The sequence below is a fragment of the Eumetopias jubatus genome, unplaced genomic scaffold, assembly GCF_037043125.1.
Source record: "Eumetopias jubatus isolate StellerSeaLion01/CBP00866 unplaced genomic scaffold, mEumJub1_p1.0 scaffold_4, whole genome shotgun sequence".
In the NCBI taxonomy this organism is placed as follows: Eukaryota; Metazoa; Chordata; class Mammalia; order Carnivora; family Otariidae; genus Eumetopias; species Eumetopias jubatus.
In genome coordinates this window covers 5,317,343-5,338,449 of record NW_028274810.1, presented here as the reverse complement: position 1 = coordinate 5,338,449, position 21,107 = coordinate 5,317,343, and the positions used below count along the sequence as shown (strand labels likewise).

The 21,107-nt window shown below is 44.4% G+C and overlaps 1 non-coding gene across 1 annotated transcript; it reads left to right on the top strand.

Annotated features, from left to right (window-relative positions):
• The first annotated feature begins 5,464 nt into the window (after positions 1 to 5,464).
• LOC148164483 (small nucleolar RNA U3) lies at positions 5,465 to 5,677 on the top strand. The gene has a single exon (XR_015768146.1). It is a non-coding gene; the product is annotated as a small nucleolar RNA U3 (small nucleolar RNA).
• Positions 5,678 to 21,107: the final 15,430 nt, after the last annotated feature.

The following is a 21,107-nucleotide window of genomic DNA, read 5'->3' as shown; positions in this document are numbered from 1 at the left end:
TTTAAAATATGTAATATAAAATACATAGTGTTCAAATTTCCCATTGTTGTTTTTAAGTTGTTTTCTCTGTATCAGGATCCAAATAAAATGCACACGCTCCCATGAGTAGGACCTGTATTCAAGCCTCCTAGCAATGTGTAGATTTCTTCTCAGTTTCTCCCTTTCCTTCCTCCTCCCTCGTTCCCTCCCCCTCCCTCTGGCTCTCACTCTCTGCTTCGCCCTCTCCAGCTCTTGTTCTCTCCTTTTTTGTTAATCATTTTTGAAAATACTGAGGTGTTTGTGCGGGAGCATGGCCACGGAATGCATTATAGCCAGATATACTTTAACACAGTCCATCATACTTCCTCTTACTTCGTGGTGGAATCTCCACTGTTCGTGGAGAACAGTGCTATTACAAAGAAAAGGCAAGCCACACATGGAATTTAACATTTTCTGGCAGGAACGTTGAAAAGTAAAAAGTATAAGCGCACAACAATCCAAAATAATCTTGCATCTTGCCGCTTAATGCTTCACATTAAGGGAAACCGAATTCTGCCAGAGTAATAAAGATGCGATTAATAGAAAAATCGTCTGTATTTCTTCAGGTTTTAAGTTTACATTTAAGGGAGCTGTAAATGAAATATAATTAAAATGCATTTCTAAGGAAAGAGGTCCTGCTAACTGCATTCCAAATATTATCGGAACGACTGCTCTGTCGGACCTGGCAGACGTAGAAACTGATCAGTTTCAGGTTTGAATTGTTGGCAAGACTTCCTCTCAAGTGCTGTGTGCGCTTCCATCAGGAAGCACCTCAGGTCCCCTTATGTTCAAGGCCCATCCATCCATTGATTCTGTGGAGCAAAATGATGATCCTTCATCATCATGGTTTGGATCCTAGAAGCCTTGTATGAACACCTGCAGGAAAAGAAATTTCCCCCCAATACTATATACCTGGCGGTACATTTTGTAAGGAAAACTCTGGTCCCCTAGCATCTCTAACGGGAACCTGTAAGTTCCGTTCTTTTCCTCTTCATTTTCTTTTATTACTGTGTTAATATGAAAGCAAGGCTTCAGTCATATCGAAGTGTTTCAAACCACTGTATTATGGACTTATGAGTGCTCCATTTATCCTCTCTTTTAGCAGTGAAAGTGATTTCAGGTTGGCTTTCATATCCTTTTGATAAGACCCTCATAGTTTTGAGAACTTTCCTAATATCAGTATGATGAGGTGTTTGTGTCTCATATAGAAGATTTGTTGCGTCTGGCCTGGTCTCGGTCATTTCTCTAAGAATCTGTGGTTTTGTTTCCTGGGAAACCATACTCCCAGATCAAAATGTGTCTCCTCGGGCACTCATTGCAATTGGTTTATTTTTAGGCATTTCCAGTGGACAGAGCTGGAAAATGGCTTATTTGTATTCATATATATTCATACATTCACATACACTCACATACACTGCCAATTCCAGACTGTCATGATGTTCCTCTTTGGGTCTTCTTTATTTTTTTTTTTTCTCTATCCGTAAAAAGTATAGGGCAAGAGGCAGAGTATTAAACTAAGTGAATAAAATACTAATTTTTCAAAATGTTTTGTCCTGACTCTCAATATTCTTCTGGCTGTACACCTATGTTATGAGACGTCTTATGCCTTACTGGGACACCATTTGTGGCTTTTCATTAAACTGATATTGACATCCCTATGTCCCAGACTCCTCCACTATGTGTGAACTGTTTTCTTTGTTGTTTTTGTAATGTCACTGAACACCACATTACATGTCACTTACGGATTCATTCACCTCTCACAAGAGATCTTTTGAAATTGTCAAAGGATTAATTTATGCATTAGTAAGATGCATAATATATATAGTGACCACTAAGTTTGGAAAGATTGTAACCTCGATGCCATATTGTGTTTATTTGGTTCACCCTCATATTTAACAGAAGAGAGATAAAGAACCATTTTATGACAATCAACCAAAGTAGAAGGGAACGTACTGAATGGGAGAAGATATTTGCAAATGACATATCCAATGAATGGTTAGTATCCAACATATATAAAGAGCTTATACAACTCAACACCAAAAGCCACAAATAATCCAATTTAAAAAGAGGCAGAAGAAATGAACAGACATTACTCCAAAGAAGACATCCAGATGGCCAACAGACACATGAAGAGATGCTCGACAACACTCCTCATCAGGAAAATGCAAATCGAAACAATTGGATAGGGCACCTGGGTGGCTCGGTCCGTTACCCGTCTGCCTTTGGCTCGGGTGGTGACCTTGGGGTCCTGGGATCTAGTCCCACATCGGGCTACCTGCTCAGTGGGGAGCCTGCTTCTCCCTCTCCGCCTCCCCCCACTTGTGCTCTCCTTCATTCTCAAATAAATAGGTAAAATCAGGAAATAGAAAAAAAGAACCAACGAGCTATCACCTCACACCTGTCAGAATGGCTAAAATCAAAAACACAAGAAACAACAAGTGTGGGCAAGGATGTGGAGGAAAAGGAACCCTCTTACAGTATTGGTGGGAATACAAACTGGTGTAGCCATTGTGGAAAGCAGTATGGAGGGTCCTCAAAAAGGAACGATTAAGATCCATTAATCCTACCACTGGATATTTATCCCCAAAATACAGAAACACTAATTTGCAGGAATACATGGGCCCTTTGTACAGCAGCATAGCCAAATTATGGAAAGAGCCCAGACGTCCATCAACAGATGAATGATAAAGACAACGTTGTGTGTGTGTGTGTATATATATATATACACACACACACACATATCTATATCTATCTATCTATCTATCTATCTATCTATCTATCTATCTATCTATCTATTTATACCATGGAATATTATTCAGCCAAAAAAAAGAATGAAATCTTGCCATTAGCAAGGACACAGATGGAGCCAGAGTGTATTCTGCTAAGTGAAATAAGTCAGTGAGAGAAAGATAAATACCCCATGATCTCACTCCTATGTGGAATTTAAGAAACAAAACATGTAAGCAAAGGAAATAGAAAAGGGAGAGAGACAAACCAGGAAAGAGACCCTTAACTATAGAGAACTAACTGATGGTTGCCGAGGGTAGGGGGGCTTGGGGGATGGGTGAGGTGATGGGGATTAAGAAGTGTACTTGTGGTAATGAGCACTGGGCAATGTATGGAAATGTTCAATCACCATGTTATATACTGGAAACTCATGGAACTGTATGTTAACTATACTGGAAAAATATTTTTTAAAAATTTGGAACAATTTTAAAAAGGTGGACCATGGCTTGCTAGATTTCTTTGAGTTGACCTCATGCCATTGACCTGTGGTTGTATTCCTGGAAGCAAACATGGGCAGTTCGAGGTCATGGGTCAATGATGGATGATGTCCACAGTAGATGTGTGCAGTGGTGTTCAGTGGCATAGAAGCTGAGGTTGAGGAGAGAGAAACAGGCAGGCAGGGGAAGTGGTGCCCTGAAGCACCTCTTCACTTCTTCAGCACAGGTTCCCCCCTAGATCTTAGGAGCCAGAGACTTAGGAGGTCGCTGTAGCACTGATAAAGGCAATTGTCCACCTTTAATGTTTGTGGGTCCTGCCCCTGGGCTCCCAAGGAAGCGATGCTTTCACATTTACCAAGGTCAAAATGAATCCACAAAACCTCAATGCATGGGCTCTATTTCACCCCAAGCACACATTGGACATCTGCTTTATGAAAGAAAAGAACCCAAAAGGAGCATTCTGGAAAAGATAAGAAAAAGGAAGACACTTCCCTGGTTCCCATAACATTAAAGCCATACAGCCCTACATGTACTAGAAATTTAAGACCGGGAAATGCAGTGTCTTTCTACAATGTCTTTTGTATAAAAATTTGTCACTTTTTATGTAAAAAATATATTTTGGTATATAACTCTTTATCAAAATTTCCTTTGTCATGACACTCTCTCCTGGTAAAGATTCCCTGTCCCATGCAGCTGTACTAATCAGTGCTCAGGTAAAACTCACAACCTTTTATTTTTTTTTTGAGTTTGAGCGCCATGTGGGATGCAGAGATTACTTAAAAAGAAAATAATTGAAAAGAAGTAAAATTAAAAGAAAAATTTTAAAAATGTATATGCGTATCAGGAAATTTTATTACTCTCTACTCTCTCACATTGATATATTTACATTGTGTTACTTACACCATTAAGAGCACCTTGATTACTGTAGCTTTACGGTGAGGTTTAAAATTTAGTAAATTTCTCCAATTTAATTCTTCAAGGTTGTCTTGGCTATTTAGGTATGTTGATTTCCAAATACATTTGAGAATTAGCTTGTAAATTTGCCCCCAAATTGCCTTCTCCAGTATGAATCAGAATAATGCTGATTTGATGTTCCAACAAATTTGAGTGGTCTAGTCCATGAATGTGATATATTTTTTCCTAATTATTTAGTATCCTTTAATTTATTTCAGCAAGAGTTTTCAGGCATCTTTGTTACATGTGTTCTCATACATTTAATGAAGGTGGACATGAATCTCCACTCTGTTTATTGAATTTCATTTCCTTTTTTTAAAAATTTCATTTTCTAAATGCTCACTGCTAGTATAGAGAAATATAGTAGATTATTACATGAATGTTGCTGAGGTATAATTTAGGTACAGTAGACGGCATCCCTTTAAAGTGTACAATTAAGGCTGTACTTTCAGAGATCATTTCTTTCTTTCTTTCTTTTAATTTTATTTTATTATGTTATGTTAATCACCATACATTACATCAATAGTTTTTGATGTAGTGTTCCATGATTCATTGTTTGCCTATAACAGCCAGTGCTCCCTTCAATGCTGCCCTCTTTAATACCCACCACCAGGCTAACCCATCCCCCCACCCCCTCCCCTCTAGAACCCTCTGTTTGTTTCTCAGAGTCCATCGTCTCTCATGGTTCGTCTCCCCCTCTGATTTCCTCCCCTTCATTTTTCCCTTCCTACTAGCTTCTCTCTCTCTTTTTTATTATTTTTTAAAATTTTTTATTGTTATGTTAATCAGCATACATTACATCATTAGTTTTTCATGTAGAGTTCCATGATTCATTGTTTGTGCATAACACCCAGTGCTCCATGCAGAATGTGCCCTCTTTAATACCCATCACCAGGTAACCCATCCCCCCACCCCTCCCCTCTAGAACCCTCAGTTTGTTTCTCAGAGTCCATCTTCTTCTCATGGCTTATCTCCCCCTCCGATTTCCTCCCCTTCATTTTTCCCTTCCTACTAGCTTCTCTCTCTCTCTTTTTTTAAACATATAATATATTATTTGTTTCAGAGGTACAGGTCTGTGATTCATCAGTCTTACACAATTCACAGTGCTCACCATAGCACATACCCTCCCCAATGCCCATCACCCAGGCACCCCATCCCTCCCACCCCCACCACTCCAGCAACCCTCAATTTGTTTCCTAAGATTAAGAATCCCTCCTATCAGTGAGGTCATAGGATACATGTCTTTCTCTGATTGACTTAATTTCACTTAGCATAATACCCTCCAGTTCATTTCTACAGTTTGTTACTAGAGAATTTTCTCTGAACGTGTAGAGGACCTGAAACCTCAAGGAGGAGGCACATTGTTCTCTCCTGAGCATGAACGTGATTTTAGGTGTTGTTTCCACAGCTGCCCATTGCCACTGATGATCGTTCTTCTCCTCCTTTGGAGGGTAAGAGAGAGAGGATGCAGTGTGAGTGCTTTCTCAACAAATAAAAATTAAAAAAGATAAACTGTACAACTAAATGCATTTTCACAGATGTACATACAATTGAAACTACTGCTCCATTCAGGACACAGGGCATTTCTTCTACCTCACAGCTTCCCTTGGGTGGATCCATTGAAGTCTCTCACTGCCTTCACCCTCAGCCCCAGGCAACCACTGGCATCAAAGACGGCTTGATTTTTAACCACGTTATGGAAATGGAACTCTTTTATGCCTACATTCCTCCGTGCAGCCTAAGGATTCTTATATCTATCCATATTACTAATGGATCACCAGTTCAGAATTTTTCATTGCTAAGGAGTATTCCTCTGTATGGATATATTTGGTCTGTACATTCACCTATTTATGGCCATCTATGCAGTTTCCTGGGTTTGGCCATGGGGAATAAAGCTATGATGAATATTCATGTGCAGTTTGCTGTGTGGCCATATTGTGTAAATCCTTAGGAGAGGAATGGCCGTTCACGTGATTGGTAAATGTTTATCTGTGGTTCAGCTTTTCTCGGTGGTTGGACCATTTTTCATTCGCACAAGTGTATGAAACGTCTAGTTACTTTACATCCTCACCACATATGTTTTCGGTCTTCGTAATTTTAGCCACGGGGATGGTTGTGTAATGGTAACTCACTGTAGTATTAATTTATCTTCCCAATGGCTGAGTGTACCGTCGAAAACTGACCTCTGTGCTTCAGAGCCAAAATATAAGACGAAGACAGAGTTTGGAATATTGAGGAACAATAGCTTTATTGCTTTTCGGGGCACAGGGGGCTAGAACAGGCCAAGGCCCTCAAAAACTGTAAGTCCCCTCCCCCTGAAGGAAGGGGCGGGGGGGTGTTTTATTTTGACAGAAATTGTGTGCATGCTGCCAGCCTCCCTCATCCTGTCTTTAGGGTGGTACCAGGCTCCTGAAACAAAAGGCTTAGAAGGGAGGAGCAGAGGTTTGCAGAAGAGAAGGAAAAGGTTACTTAGTTTAAGATGGAGCCTTGCAGAGACATTAGTGAATCCCTTTTGATTTATGTTCAACTTCATGCTTTTCAATGGTTTCAAGTGGAGCATCTTTTCAAGTGCTTTTTGGCCATTTGTGTATCTTCTTTTGTGAAGCATTTCTTCTTCAAGTCTTTTGACCAGTTTTCCTATTGCATTGTCTTATCAGACACAATATGTGTCAGAACATTACACTGAAAACTGCAGAGCACTACTTCCAGAAATTAAAGAACTAAATACATGGGGAGATAAAATTTGTGGTGGATTGGAAGACTCATTATGGTTAGAGGACAATTCTTCCCAAATTGATCAAAAGATCTAATACAATGCCAATCAACCTTCTAGCAGACATTTTAGTAAGTATTTCTAAGCTGATCCAAATGTTTATATGGAAATGGAAATGATCTTAAATTATCAAAGCAATGTTAAGAAGAAGGAGAAAGCGACAGACTTACATTGTCTATTCCAGAATTACTGTATAAACCTTTTGTGCAATTTAAAAGTGATTTGTCCGATTATTATTCAGTATAAGAGTTTCTGCACATTCTCACTGCAGCTTGGAAGTTGCTTTACCCCTTTTTCACTGTAGCTACTTGATCTATACTTTAGCCAATAGTTCCAAAGTTTTTAAGTGGAGAGAGAATACTGAAGCTAGAAAGTATTTCACTTAACAGAGAGAAAGACTAATCCCTGATCATTAGGGCAAGGATGACCCTACAAGACTTAATGAACTCGCCTCTATTTTCCAGTTGGCAAAGACAAAGTGGGGAGCTACTGATACCAGCAGTTTCCTCTGCAGACCTTCATAGTGTTGACTGCTTTGGGTTTACATGGAACCTAGGTGTTGGCTGTGTCCTGAGAGGCTGAAATTGAGTTGAGGCCCAGGGTCCCTGGGTCAGGACAGGTCATCCAGCTGTTGGAAAACACGGAGGGAGACCAGGCCATCCCTAGGCAGCACTGGCCACTTCCTCCAAGGAATCCACCACCACTACACTTTTCATGACTTCTGGTAACTAGACTGAGAGCCCCACGACAATTGGGATAATGTTTTACTCATCTCTGTACTCATGACTCCTAGGACCAAACCAAGCACTGAGGAAGCTCTCAGAGACATTCCTTCATGGATCTGATAAAGGGGGTGGCAAATTTCTAATCTCAACTACATTCCTGTCCCAAATACATGCACGAATGCTCTCTGCTTTCTTCTAGGAGGCAACAAATACCCTTCCTTCCAGAGGAGCCTGCCCTACACTCTCAATGCCCCATGACACTCCCCTGTGGTGAGCTCTGGTGAAGAGGGACTGTCCTCTTGGATTCCTCTCAATGGTTCTCTCAGTAGGAAGAGATGTCTTCGGCCTAGCCCCCTCCCCCCTCCATCCTCTGCACTGCCACCATACCCCAGGTTAGGACAGCTACAACAGTTTTTAAAATGATTTTATATATTTATTTGAGAGACAGTGTGAGGGAGAAAGCAAGAGTGAGAGAGAGACAGAGAGAAAGATAGAGAACAGCTGGGGAAGGGACAGGGGGAAGCAGACTCCACTGCTGAGCAGGGAGCCACCCCCCTCAATGGGGCTTGATCCCTGGAGCCTGGGATCATGACCTGAGCTGAAGGCAGGCTCTCGATGAACTGAGCCACCCAGGGGCGCTGAGCTACAAGATTTTGTTTGCATTCTTCCTCTCACTGCTTTGACCTCCTCTGTGAAATCTTATTGATGTCAGAATTCCAAGTTCATAACAGAGACTAAGGAAAATGAAACACTCAACACACGGTCAAGACAAAGGTGTGTAAAGTCTTTGACAACCATAAATTCAGAAGAATATAATTGGTATCACTGCCTCAGAGGCAAGGGTCTCCTAACCTGGCCCTTCCTGACCTTAGGGTAGAACTCTTTGTGGTAAGAATGGACAAGTCCAACCTTTATCCAAACATAACTGATCCCTCTAAGCCCACACTTACTTGGAGAACATCGACCGTGAGGGAGCTCCAAGGTCAAAGCTAGGGGTCTGGGGCAGAACCTCATGGTCACATCGTCCACCTCTTTTTTTTTTTAAGATTTTCTTTATTTATTTGACAGAGAGAGACATAGCGAGAGAGGGAACACAAGCAGGGGGAGCGGGAGAGGGAGAAGCAGGCTTCCCGCCGAGCAGAGAGCCCCATGCGGGGCTCGATCCCAGGACCCTTAGATTATGACCTGAGCTGAAGGCAGACGCTTAAAGATGTAGCCACCCAGGTGCCCCTCCTCCTCCTCCTCCTCTTGGAACTGGTGCTTCTCTGCAGTACAAACCAACCCCGATCCATTCTGTGGGGCTCCTCGGGAGGTGCACAGGTTCACCGTGGACGAAGTTACTCTCCTCGTTCTCCTTGCTCAGCTCAGGCTGCTCCTTGCAGAGTTGGATGCCGCTGTATGCATTCCTCAGTTTCCCCTGATTTTTCTGGACCCAACTTGTCCTTCTTCTTACCTCCTTTGGGCAACCACCTGCTCCACCATTGCCTTGTCCTTCTTTGCGTTATTCTCATCCTCCAAACCTGCTGATTTTCTGTCTCCCAAATGCTCCCTCTGTTCTCTGTTTTCAGTGTGGGCTCAGCTCAGGCTCCTGCAAGAGACACACAGTGAAGGGACCAAGTCAGGTCTCAGCTGCAGTCCCCAGGGCTGCTTCAAAGGCACCGCAGACCCTTGTGCATTCACAGAAACTGAGCAGGAAGGGACCGTGGAGAATTTGAATAACAACCTTATCTTACACATGAGGAAGCTGAGCGCAGAGAGATGAAGAGATTTTCCCAAACTCCTTCAGCACTTGATGGCAGCACGGCCCCCACACAGGACTTGGCTGCGAGCTTCCCTGTGGAGTCTCCTAACGTACCCTCTGGGAAGGCACATCTGAATTTCAGGGGACACTTAAATTAGAAGTTCAACTTAAAAATAAATACTTTTTAGGAGACTTTGGATCAAATGTAGATATTTCCACTGTTAAAAATACCAGAAATTCCTTCCTGGGGACAAATCTTTTTCCCAGGTATATAATTCTGTTACTTCTTTCCTTTACAAATCATTGGCTAAGATATTAGGATCACAAAAAAGGTATGCAGGGAAGGAGAAGTTCCTCTGTTACCTGTCCTGGTCTCCCAGCTTAAGTAAGAATTAAGTTTCACTGAGACATTGAATACGCATGGAGAACGGATATTGAAATGGAGACCCTTAAAGAAATATAAAGTATTAAGGCAGACAGTTTTTATGCATTTTAGACAAGGAGAAAATACATTTCTCAGGGATTTGGGGGAGTTTTAATTTAGAGAGTGTCTAGACCGAATTTAGAAACCCTGGTGAGAAGGATGTCTTTTTACTTCTTAGTACAGGGGGTGCCTTTTTCATATGGGAGATTGGTTTCCTGCTTTCAGGGAGACAGAGGAGGGTTTGAGTGTCCTGGTACCAGTTTCTTTTTGGGTAGCTTCAATTCAAAATAATCAATATTGTCGACCTCAGAGAGTCGGGGACCTGGGGTGGCGAAGGAACTGAGAAAAAGAGACTACCGCGGCGCCTGGGTGGCTCAGTTGGTTAAGCGGCTGCCTTCCGCTCAGGTCATGATCCTGGATTCCAGGGATCGAGTCCCGCATCGGGCTCCCTGCTCAGCAGGGAGTCTGCTTCTCCCTCTGACCCTCCCCCCCTCATGCTCACTCTCTCTCTATCTCATTCTCTCTCTCAAATAAATAAATAAAATCTTTTAAAAAAAGAAAAAGAGACGACAGTATAGCGAGGCAAAGGGGACCCCAAGCAAACAGCCCGAGGTCCTGAGGTTTATTTTCCATAATCTAATATACCTTCTACAGTGATATAGTACTATAATGATTTACAGCAGGGGCTTAGTAAGGCGCATCTTCCACGTACACAGGGTTAGTCAAGTGAAGCAATGGCAGTGGAGAAGGAATAAAGAAATCTGCAACTGGCTGTGATCAATTAATTGTAAACAGCATTGTACTCGGTCTTTAACACAGGATAAGAAAACAAAAAAGGGAATGCACAGTGTGCTGTTTACAGCTGGCTTCCTATCTACAAAACATCTTCTGCTGTGTACTTTAGATCAGACCACACACATCCCAAGGGCATTTCACTCTGATCCTTTCAGGTTATTTTTAACCCTGCAATCTCGAGTTTTCTCAGAGATCTTGGAGTCTGAATGAACATGCACCAGTGGTCGTTGTGGCATTCTGTTTCCCCCAAATATGCCATTGTGGTACATTTTGGGCAATCTGACCTTGGCGCCTATGGGTACTATGGTTTCTCTCCGCCTTGCTCATTACTCAGTGCCTATTTCAGAGAGAAAGGTAAACATATCATTCTTAGAAATACCAAGGTGGCTCTCTCGGTTCAGCGTCTGACTCTTGATTTCAGCTCAGGTCATGATCTCAGGGTCATGCGATTGAGCCCCAGTTTAGTCTTCATGCTCAGTGCAGAGTCAGCTTGGGATTCTTTCTTCCTCTCCGTCTGCCCATCACCCCTGCTCTAAATAAATAAATAATATTTAAAAAAGAAATACAAAATAAATACCATGACCTTATGTGAAACTAATACAATGCCTATGTTAAGTGGACCAGATTAGTTTAAAAATTATTTTAAAGCGCACCTGGGTGGCTCAGTTGTTTAAGTGTCAGTCTTTGGCTCAGGTCAGAATCCCAGGGTCCTGGGATAAGCCCGTATGTCCAGCTCCCTGCTCAGTGGTGAGTCAGCTTCTCTCTGTTCCTCTTCCACTACCCCCACCACCGCTCCTGATATCTCAAGTACTCTCTCTCAAATAAGTAAATTAAAAAATTTTAAAAAGAAATGCAATGGTCCTCTCTGGAATCAACCCACACATAAGCATGCTTTCTTTTTGCTGCACCCCAGTCCCCCTTTCTCTTTATTACCTATCTGACCTACATCCTTCCCCCAGCGATGGAGACAGCTCAGATGCACTGCTTCACCTGGTGGTGGGGCCAAAGAGAAGTGCACACATGGTTAGAATGGGCTGCCTTGAGAGTCAGCCGAAACGTAGCTACAGGCAGTTAGAAACAAGCCTAAAGTACCATTAGGAATAAGCACTACAACATTTAGCGGTACAGATTTTAGGTGTGGTATTGATATCACCTTCCTTGTACAAATGTGTTTAGACTCAAGCATGAGACTATGGGATCAGACAAAATGAAAGAAAACTGTGTCAAGTGTGAAGATACTAAGTTACCAAAGTTATTCTGAGTTGTATAATTAGTTTGTCCCTTAGCCCCTCATTTCCACCTGCAGAACCTAGAAGACGTGCAACAGAGTCCCCACTTGCCATCAAAGTCAATCTGAGGACACAATAATTTAAACTGTTAACCCAAACTTTCCATTTTTTCTTAACCTGTGTTGAATACCAGGCATTTCGATTGCCCATTCCCATTTCCAGGGAGACTGCAGTGAGGACGGAGAATAATGTGGTGCATCCAGGTAATAGTCTGTTTCTTGGTCCGCTTCTGTGCTCAGCATGTCAACTTTTGTCTGCCAGTGGACCTCTAACCACACAGGGGAAACCCAACAAATATTAAAAGTGTAGGTTCTCTAGGTTAATCTACATTTAGGATTCTGTAGTGCTCAGAATGGCTCTTGAACTGCAAGGACCAAGGTAGATGCCCCCTCCTTACCTTAGGGGGAGTAATTCTGATTCCTGAAGCATGCACCTCTTCGTTTTCTATTTATTATTATTATTTTTTAATTTCAGCTAGGCTCCATCACCTACGTGGGACTCTAATGCATGACCCTGAAATGAAAGTTGCACGCTCTACTGACCGAGGCAGCATGTGTCCCCCCAGCACCTTTGATGCAGGCAAATACCATGATTTTCATGTTGGAAAAATACTGCAAACTGTGGGACATGCCTTCAATCCGCTCCACTCCTTCTGGGCATGTTTCCTGAGTTCCGGCTGTGTGCGAGTCCTCTTTCCCACCCACCCATAGAAGGGCATATACATGGAAAATGTGCCCATCCATAGAAGACCCTCTAGGATCCCAACCCAGATCCGCTGGGATCCCTGGGGTCTTTTCTGTGTTATGCTCTCCTGCTCTCAGTGTGTTTCTGCCTCTAAAGGCACCTGTGAGCAGGACTGCCCTGGGGCTCCTGGAGCTCCTTTGTACCCAGTCCCAGAGAACGGGGAGTACAGGCCGTATATGACCACAGCCCCATGTATCTCCCCTCCCCAAAGGCACTCAGCCTTTCACTAACAGGTGCAGCAGGGTGAAATCTCCATTCCTGGCCCAGGGGAGACTAACTCTGAAACACAAGTGTCCCCTAGGCTCTCCTAAACCTGTCAGGACAAAGCTCCCCCACAGCTGTTGCTGGAAATCACAACTTACACAGCAATGAGCTCAAAATGGTCACAGATCTAAGTATAAGAGCCAAAACTATTGTGCAAGAGGACTACATGGGAGAAAATGGTCAGGAATTCACAGTAAGCAAAGAGTTCTAAGTCACTACGGCAAGAGCACGATACGTAAGAGAAAATTGAAGATGAAGAAGTTTTTTGCATCAAACATTGCCACTGAGAAAAGGAACAGAGAAGCCACTGATTAGGAGAAAATATTTGTGGATTAAATACCCAATGGGGACTCACGTTCACGAGAGACAAGAGGACTTTGAACTCACTCAATGGGGCCGAAGCAACACACTCGTTTAAGCCAGTATAAGAGTTGAATACACATGTACCAAAGGAGACACATAAAAAGGTAATCAATGTTATTAGTAATATGTTATTAGTGCTCAAGGAAATGCAAGGACAACCACGTACCATTTTACATCAACTAGTGCGCTTCTGTTCCAAAGACGATACCAAGTGTTGCTGAGGATGTGGAGAAACTGGACCCTCCTATATTGCTGGTGGCAACGTAAAATATAAGAGCCCCTGCGGAAGCCACTTTGAGAGTTCTTAAGAGTTCAGCACAAGCTTGCCATAGGATCCAGCCATTCGACAACTAGGAATCTATCTGAGAGAAGTAAAAGCATATGTCTGCTCAAGTCTCGGTCAGAAATGTTCCGGGCAGGGTTATTCACAATAGGGAACACCTGACAGCAACACAAAGGGCCATCGGCTGGTGAATGGACAAACCCAATGAGGCCTATCTGTACCATGGCATCTATTGGGCAACAAAAGGCACAGAAATCTGATCCAAGCTACAGCATGGAGGAACCTCAAAAGGATGCTCAGTGAAAGAAGCCAGTCACCAAGAACTACAAACATTCTCATTCGGCTTATGTAACATGAGCAGAAAGGAGCAATGCACAGAGACAGAAAGCAGATCAGTGCTGCTTGGGGCTGGAGGAGGGAGCGGAGACTATCTGCAGAGGGGCTGGAGGGAGTGTGGGAAGGTGAAGGAAGCCTCTGAAACACATTAGGGCACTAGCTGAACAACTCTGTCATTGTTGACAAGGGGTGAAATTTATTGTATGTCATTTTCACCTAAAAAAAAGAAAGAAGGTGACCTTCGCACATCAGTGGGTCCTGGGACCCCCAGGCAAACACAACCTGGTGAGGGGCCACATCCTGGAGTCTCAGCAGGTGGTGGCTCAGAGCCTGGTTTCTGACCTCCCAGCTGGAGTCAGGGATTCAGTGCATGTGCCTTCAGCCTCAGGCCCCGGCAGTTCCCCTGGAATCCACCAGGTGGCAGACGACTTAAGGGAACAGACCTTCAGTTAGCCCAAGGACACCAGGGGGAAGCAGGCAAAGACAGAGGCAGCAGCTGGCTGGAGATACCTAGAGGAAGTCAGGGCTGCAGGACCCATGGAAGCCGCTGGCAAGATCTGGATGGATCTTAAGTAGGTTTGGTCCCCTGGGTGGGCTCTAGCCACTAACCTTTAGGTTAACATCCAAAGGTTCCCTTTGATGCTCCCTCCTGCACTGGCACTGAGGCTCCGCCCAGTCCCCCCGCTCAGCATAGGGAAAAGAGCCTGTGCTGCTATTCACCTTCTTCTGAGTCTAAATGGAACACTTTGGGCTGGGTTTAGGGGAATCTGCCCTTTTCTGGCCCTCTATGTAGGGCCAGCTCCTGGGTGCTGAACCATTCCTGCGGGGGCCTAGAAGAGGCACTCTGGTCCTTCACATTGGAGCTGGGCTTGCAAAGAAGGGTTCCTGCTAATCCATATTTCCCTGGCCCTGGCTGAGCATCCTGGTCCAAGATCAGGGGCTGCAGTGACCTAAAATAGGGAACCTCCTATATGTCACTGCTCCTCTCTGGGAAAGTCCAAAGAAGGCCCATGGTAGTGGTGGGGGGAGGGGAGGGCATAGAAACCTACACTCTGTCAAAACATCGTCCACAGTGAAGATTTTAAAAAAATGTTAGAGGACAGATCTCATATTATGTAGTCGGTGGTGCAGTAACAGCTCTGCGTGGTGACAGAGGGTAGCTACACTAGTAGTCAGCCTAACATAATTTATAGAGTCGTCCAATCCCTGTGTTGCCACGTGAAACTGATGCCACACGGGAATCCGTTATGAATCAATGTTTAAAAGACCTGAAGGTGAGGGGAAAACTTACTCTCCTAGTTCTCCTTGCTCAGCTCAGGCTGCTCCTTGCAGAGTTGGATGCTGCTGTATGCATTCCTCAGGTTCCCCTGAGTTTTCTGGACTCAACTTGTCCTTATTCTTACCTCCTTTGGCAATCACCTGCTCCACCATTGCCTTGTCCTTCCTTGGGTTATGCTCATCCTCCAAATCTGATTTTCTGTCTCCCAAATGTTCCCTCTGTTCTCTGTTTCCAGTGTGGGCTCAGATCAGGCTCCTGAAAAGGACACACAGTGAAGGGACCAAGTCAGGTCTCAGCTGCAGTCCCTAGGGCTGCTTAAAAGGCACCGCAGACCCTCATGCACTCACAGAAACTGAGCAGGAAGGGACCGTGGAGGATTTGAATAACAACCTTATCTTACACATGAGGAAAGTGAGGCCCAGAGAGAAGAAGAGATTTTCCCAAACTCCTTCAACAGTTGATGGCAGTACGGCCGCCACACAGGCCTTGGCTGCGAGCTTCCCTGTCGAGGATCCTAACATATCCTCCGGGAACCCACATCTGAATGTCAGGGGACAGTGGTCAATCCGTATTCCCACTGTTCAAACAACAATGTCCAGAAGGACTTTTCCTGGGAATACTCTTGTTCACAATTGTACAGTCCCACTTGTATACTCAGTTGGTTTACACTCCTGGTTGAACTTCAGTCCACTCTCAAGATGGGAGAGCAGACAGGCCCCGGGGTGGCAGCTGCACTGGGGTTAGGGGTGTCTTTTCTTTTTATGTCTCATAGATTATGGGTCACAGCCAGGGTGGTCTCCAACTGAAGATGTTTCCAATCATCTAAGGGACTCAGCCTACTGGTTGATAGGGGGAGATTTTGGCCCTAACAAAGGTCTTCCTGGAACTGTCAAGGCCATCTTTCCCCACTGGGGGATGGAAACCGCAATGTAAATATATTGTAAGGAAGCCATACGTTATTGTAGGACACACGCTGGAAAGGAGAGCACATGCTCTGCACCTGCTGGTCTGGATCTAACAGTCCAGCAGGTGGGAAACCACGAAAGCACTGTGTACCACCCTCCTTGCCTCCAGCTCAGATCTAGCTGCCTACTCTACCAATTTAACACCTGGGACAACCCATGCAGGAACAATTCCTTTTGACCCATTTTGAAATGGGAAATGGAGCCACAGGAAATTCAAGATACTTAGTCCAAGTCTCAGTTTCCCACTCAGGTTTGCAGCTACAGCTTGGGAGACCTGAGGGCTCTCTTTCCTTGTTCTCTGTTTTAGGGATTTCCAGGGACAAAGAACAATCCCAGCCTCCGATGCCCTGAACTGCTCTGGCACTCCCAGCCTGAGTGTTTTGTTTCCATGATTGAAATAAATAATCTTACATGTAGAATATCAACCTCAGACAAGATTGCTTTGAGACCTTGATGAAATGAGACAAAACAAGGCTACTCACAATACTGTTCAGACCGACATCCAAACATCGACCTCCCTCCCTAAGGAAACGCCTATGACTTCTTTACCACAATCACAGAATTGTCAGTGCTGCCAGTGTTCAATGTAGAACAAACCCTGCCTCTTCCCATCCTTTCCCACATCTCACAACTAAAGCCCGTATCCTATAAGCGATCCTCTCACTGAGACCTTGGCGTGTGTTCTTTTTGGCTGTGAGGAATAAAAAAGCCAATTCCTTTAAACTGGCTTAGAGGAATTGACACCAACTTTCCAGGAACGAACAGGTGTAAAAACCCATTCTCAGGAAGAAAGGTCATATTGTCTATGAGATACCTAGACTCTGGAACTCCAGAACTTATTTTATCCTAAAAAAAGAAAGAAAAAGAAGAGACTCTTTCTAACAACCCCCTTAGTAACTAACATGAACTTTAGGTGTTCAGACAGGATCTTCCCACCTCTGATTTAAACTAGCGATTGCTGGGGCACCTGGGAGGCTCAGCCGGTTGAGCGTCTGCTTTGGCTGACATCATGATTCCAGGGTTCGGGAATCGAGCCCCACATCGGGCTCCCTGCTCAGCGAGGAGTCTCCTTCTCCCTGTGCCTCCCACCATGCTCTCCTGCTCGCTCTCTCACTCTCTCTCAAATAATTAAATAAAATATTTTAAAAAATAAACAAAAATAAACTAGATATTGCTCTTGATCTCGGGATTGTGAGTTCGAGCCTCACATTGCATGTAGAGATTCCTTAAAAATAAAATCCCTGAAACATTTAAAACATATGGGGCACCTGGGTGGCTCAGTTGGTGAAGCCTTCAACTCTTGGTTTTGGCTCAGGTCATGATCTCAGGGTCCTGAAATTGAACCCCAGGCTCAGTGCAGAGTCCTCTTCAGATTCTCTCCCTTTGCCTCCCCCTCTACCCCTCCACACCGTTTATAGGCTTGCAGGGGCGTGCTCTCTCTCTCCTAAATAAATAAATAAATAAATAAATAAATAAATAAATAAATAAAACTTTTAAAGCTTAAAAAACAAAAATAAAATAGATACTGAGGATAAGTCAGGGAAGAAGCTAGCTAAGAAAGAATGTTTTGCACAGTATAGCTTAGTAAGGCCTCGGATCACTTATAACCCAGTATTCCCAGCTGGGCTGGAAGCTCCAACCTTCAGTTCACAGGGGAGCGAGCTCTCTGATTACCCAGCCAGAGGCAAGCACGGGTCCTCTCTGGGGGCTCTCTAGCCCCAAGCTTCCACTCTGGACTCTTCCGCCTTGTCTAACTACATCGGCTCGGAACACATTGAGCCCGAAAATCATGTCACGGTATCCACAACGATGTGGTGTCATTGAATCGGAATCTTGTGTTGCCGACAAAATGACAGGACTCTCGCATGCCACATTCAGAAGGAAATGCTACATTTCTTGTCATGGAACATGTCATCACCCCTCCCCCCCCACACACAAACACTTAAATGTTAGCTGTTGGGAATGTATTTCTTTGGAATCTGTGGCAAAGGCCGAGCTCCCAGTTTTGGTGCCCGGCGGTCTCCGCCAAACGCATCCAGGACTTGGCCGGCTCTGTCGGGTCTCCTTCCACATCGGTGCCTGGCCCTGCCCTCCCTCGTTCTTCCCACGACCCTGTGGGGCGCTGGTCCCTACACCTTCCCGCTGCTGAGCAGGACACTCGCTTAACATCTCTTGCTCCGCTCGAAATCCTGTTCTGCACATCTGGCCTTACCAGAAACACCTTTTGAGTCTAGATTCTCCATTCGTTCTCTTACAGTTTGAGCTCTGATTTCCAGTACAGATCGTTCACATGATTCTTAGAATCTGTTTATTGTTGTTCTTAGTCCTAAGATGATAGTTTTCATTTTCTTTCTTTTTTTTTTAATTTTATTTATTTATTTGCGAGAGAGAATGAGAGAGAGAGAGAGAGAGAGAGAGAGAGCACGCACATGAGGGGGGAGGGGCAGAGGGAGAATCAGACTCCCCGCTGAGAAGGGAGCCGGATGCGGGACTCGATCCCGGGACTCCAGGATCATGACCTGAGCCGAAGGCATTTGCTTAACCAACTGAGCCACCCAGGCGCCCGATAGTTTTCATTTTCAAGAGCTATTTTGCTACACTGCTCTCCCAAGGAGGAGGCCTGAAACCCACAGGAAGCCTAAACCCAGGGGGCGTGGACGTCACTTCCTTTCAGGTCACAGGCAGGCCATTGGCCAGGAGGGTGGGGTGGGTGGGGAAAGACGTGGCGGGGCGTGGATCAGAGGGCACGGGACAAGGAAGGGCGCCGCGCAACAGGCCTGTCTTCTGTAGAAAAAGCAGGGACAGCGGCTCCTGTTTAGGCATCTGTTGCTCACGGGCTCTGGGCCCTACTACTCGAGGACTGGCTCCTGATTTGATCACAAGTTCTACGGAGATGGACTGGAGGAGTGTGTGTGTGTGTGTGTGTGTGTGTGAGCGCGTGCACGTGTGTGTTCTAGAAACCCTGAATGTGCAGTGTAAAGCCTACAAGGCTCCAGGGCAGCTCAGGCTAGATTTCTGCATATGCTACCATGAGTATTCAAAAATGGCCATGTTTTTTCAAGGTAAGATGGCTCTGTTGCACTTCATATTTTCTTGTTCAGTCCTCTCCACATGTTATCAAAGGTACGGTAGGAACATGTTTGGTATAAAGGCTGCTGAATATTTAGCCCACCAAGGTCCTAAGGCTTACCTAGTATGAAGTCTTGCTCACATTTTTGAGGGTAATATTGAGAGGCACGAGCAAAGCAATGGCCAGTCTGAGTCCTCAGCACTATTTGCAAGAACTTTTTTTATTTTTTAAGATTTTATTTTTTTATTTGACAGAGAGAGACACGATGAGAGAGGGAACACAAACAGAGGGTGTGGGAGAGGGAGTAGCAGGCTTTCTGCTGACGCGGGGCTCCATCCCAGGACCCCAGTATCACGACCTGAGCGGAAAGCAGAAGCTTAACGACTGAGCCACCCAGGTGCCCCCTGACATTCATTTTGAGGAGGAAGTCTAAAATGCAGTGAGAAGAAAGGAGGGTGATTTTTCCCTCCATTTCCAAGCCCCAAAGCAGGTCTAATTTAGATTTAATGTCAGGGATGAACTTGAAAAGTTCGTTCTAATCAAGAGGAGACTCAAGAATCCCTCTCTAGGCATGGAATTCGATCCTCGGCCAAAATACTATTCAAAACTGAAAGTGAGAAAAAAGAGTGGGGGAAGGAAGAAATAAAACTAGGGTTGACCTTGTACAACACAGGTTGGAACAGCACATGTACACTTCTACGTGCATTTTTCTATAAACACAGTATACTACTCTAAATATATGTTCTCTTCCGAATGATTTTCTTAATAACATTTTCATTTATCTAGCTTACTTTATTAGAAGTATACAGTGTAGAATACATATAACTTGCAAAATATGGGTTAGTCATCTTTATCTTATCAGTCAGGCTTCCAGTCAACAAGTGGCTATTAGTAGTTAAGTTTTCGGGAGTCAAAAGTTATACACAGGTTTTTTTTTTTTTTTTTTTGGCATTTTGTGATCAAATTTATTTTTTGTTTCAATTTCATTTACTTTGTTTTACTGTAATTTACACAAGAGACTGCCAAGTAAACTAGGTATTTTACATTCACCACGCATTCCCTCAAATCTCCACAGTTGTTAGGAAAACATTAGAATCCGTGCGCTGGGCATGGATTTCCATGTGCGCCCAAACTCCCAACGAAGCTACAGATGCCAGTGAGAGTTTAGTCCATTAAAAGGAGAGAGTGAGACTCTTTATTTCACAAAATTAGCAATAATCTTCCTTGCAGCAAACATTTTGCAGACAATGATTATGCTTTGACAACACCTGTCTTATAACACTGCCCAGAGAGTAAACATCAGTCTTGATCCTGAGTACACGGAGGACATATTCGACGTGGGGTTCGGAGCCAAGGCTAAGAGGGCATCGCGGTGCGGCAGTGATCCTCAACACCTTCGTCCGACTCACTGCCACCACCTCAGTGGGGACATGGCGTGTGGGAAAACGAGGAGCAGGGTGGGCAGGACTGTCAGCAAGTCAGATTACAAACGTGATAGGACTACAGGAGCCAGCGTGTTGCAGGAAGGACGAGATTAAAGGAGATAGTTTGTGACCGGAAGGCTCCAACAATATCATTCTGGTCAAGCTTCCAGGACTGACAGGAGAAAACCTGGATTTGGACAGAGAGAGCTGATAAAAATCTTACCTAGCTATGGTGCCTTTCTTAAAGAAGGAGGAGGAGGAGGACAAGGTGGCAGCAGCTGCTAACAGCACGTTCCTGATGCTCACTCATGACAGGTTCCAGTGGTGTCCTCCCCATGGGCGGTGGAGCACTGGCCTCTCAGCAGGGCCTCCCAGGCAAGGAGATCAGCCTGTGCTGCCTCTGAAATTCCACTATCTCAAAGGCAGCTTCTCCCCC